At 42.2% G+C, this 2,173-nt stretch overlaps 1 long non-coding RNA gene across 1 annotated transcript in view; it reads left to right on the top strand.

The window, feature by feature from the left end:
- Positions 1-1,424, top strand: part of LOC109292961 — a 16,569-nt gene extending 15,145 nt beyond the window's left edge. The window contains exon 3 of the long non-coding RNA XR_002096214.1: positions 1,023-1,424. This is a non-coding gene — a long non-coding RNA (uncharacterized LOC109292961). The remainder of the gene's footprint in view (positions 1-1,022) is intronic.
- The last annotated feature ends 749 nt before the right edge of the window (positions 1,425-2,173 follow it).

Raw genomic sequence — 2,173 nt, 5'->3', positions numbered from 1 at the left:
GGTGAAGGCCCTGAGCTGTAGAGACAGGCAGATTTTACACAGCTGGGGGTATCAAATGGGATTTCTTGTCTCTGAGAGCCAGAAGTTAACTTGATGAGATGGGGGCAATAATGTTAGAGGCCTTATCCTTCATGAAATCTTGGGAGATGGCGAATCTCAGGGCACTTTGCACTATAAAGTACCGTAGATGCAAATGTCAAGGTATAAAGGTGCTCCTATGTATGAGGGATTTTAAAAAGAAACCAGGTTCCCAGTGTCCATCATAAGGGAATGGGCGGGGTGGGGCTCTAAAATGATAAGGGAAGCAGATGCAATGGTGGTGATACCAATGGAAAGAGGCATCCTCTCTTTTAACCTGAAAACTGAAAAGATCTGCCTTTTCTTTGGGACTGGTCCAGTGAGCATTCTGCATGCCAAACTCTAATTGGAGTTCAAAGATGTTTTTCACATGAAGAGCTTCCAGGATTGGTACTAGATTCATACTAGGCCTGTTCTTGTTCAATTCAAGGCCAGTCTCCCATTTGGTTCTGTGAGACCCAAGTCTGATGTCCGTGTGCTTTCTAAATCCTATCTGACGCACTCTTGACGTTTTCACCTAGTAAGGCTTCAGGCTTTACACTTTTTGGGTGATTTCAGAATTTCCTGTGTTATAAACTGTATTAGAATAGTTTGGAGAAGAGCCAAGCAGGGGGCCCAGTTGTATTAGGTGCCACATGGAGACAAAGTATTTTGTCAGTTCTTCAGAACAGATACTGCTGCTGCCTCAATAAACAAGACCAGCAAAGGGATGGGGAAAGAGTTGTTATGTAGAAGCAGAGTGACTAATGTGTTCCTGCAAAATTGTAGGTTATTTCCATCTTTTCCCCCCTTTGGTAGTTTTGCTTGAGGTTTTGTTAGAAGATTATTTAAATCATGAGGGAAGGGATCATGAAAGAGAGATTTTTATGAAATTTTTTTTTCTGAATACAGACAGGTTCCCTTAACCATGCTGGCTTAACAGGTTTGTCTTATCTCCCTCACAGCTGCTGTTGAAGAGAGAGGAAAAACCACAGTTCATCAGGTTAGAGCTGTTTTGGGTGCATGTCCTCCATGTACTCCTCCTCTAGCAGGTGATAGCTTCTTAAATTGTACTTGTACGAACCTGAGCCCAGATCCTGGAATGAATTTTTTGTGGCTGGAATCCCTGAAATCTATGAAGCGGATTGCTACCAGGGGTCCACTAACTAACTCATTGTTAAGACCAGGTCTGTGGTGAAGCAGCACCTAAGCAAAAACTTAATGTGGTTGTGATATTGGAACACGTGCTGCAGAAGCGTGATCCAGTGGCTTTAACTCACTGCAAATCCACTCTTCAAAGGGATAGTATAAATAAAACCATCATCACCCTTGCCCCTTTCTAAAACAAGATGGACCGCTGTAGTCAATTTTATCAAGGTATTACACTAGACAGAATAAATATGCACACATTTAAGTAATTGATACCACCTTGTGCATATTTGTACTATAGATGTTGAAATCCTTTGCCAAGTTTTTGCTTCTGCTGCTTTCACAAATGTTAGTTTAATAACTGCAGTTAGATGCTCCCATATTTTGAAGGGTAAGGTACTGTCTCGATTTAACCTAAAGTAAAACCTGTCCAGCTGGTATGGAGGTGAGTAGCTTTCTTACCTGTGTGCAATAAGGATCCTAACTCTACTTGCCAAATAGTCCTTCCTCCCGTGAGCTGTCCCACTGATTTTTGCACTCCTAAAGTTTTCAAGAGCGGGCTCAACTGTATTTAAAAAATAGTGATCTAAAACTCTTTCAGGTTTCCTGTGGTTAGACAACGGAATTGTAAAATCAGATTAAGCTCACTGTGAAGGCTGGAAAAGTTGTGCAACCACTGAGCAAAAATGAGCACAAAATAAATCTTCCTTTCCTGGGGAGAAAATGTGTACAATTTTCTGGAAGGCTCCATAATTGCTAGGATCCCCTAGGCACTTATGAATATTCACAGAGGCAATTTGATGGCTTCCCCTGTTCCTTCCTTCCATTTAGAGCAGACAAATGACACGGTCCTGGCTTGGGTTGATTTGGGATTTATTTCTAGAGGCGTTTTCTTTACTTCACCAGACTTGAAGCCTGCGTGTTTCACGCTGGTTTTCATCCAGCTATCTCCCCCGCTCCCCTTCTC

This window comes from Gavialis gangeticus, unplaced genomic scaffold (assembly GCF_001723915.1).
Source record: "Gavialis gangeticus isolate Ggan-Ray unplaced genomic scaffold, GavGan_comp1, whole genome shotgun sequence".
Taxonomy (NCBI): Eukaryota; Metazoa; Chordata; order Crocodylia; family Gavialidae; genus Gavialis; species Gavialis gangeticus.
Note: the sequence above shows the minus strand (reverse complement) of the source record. Positions and strands in the feature narration are given on the sequence as shown.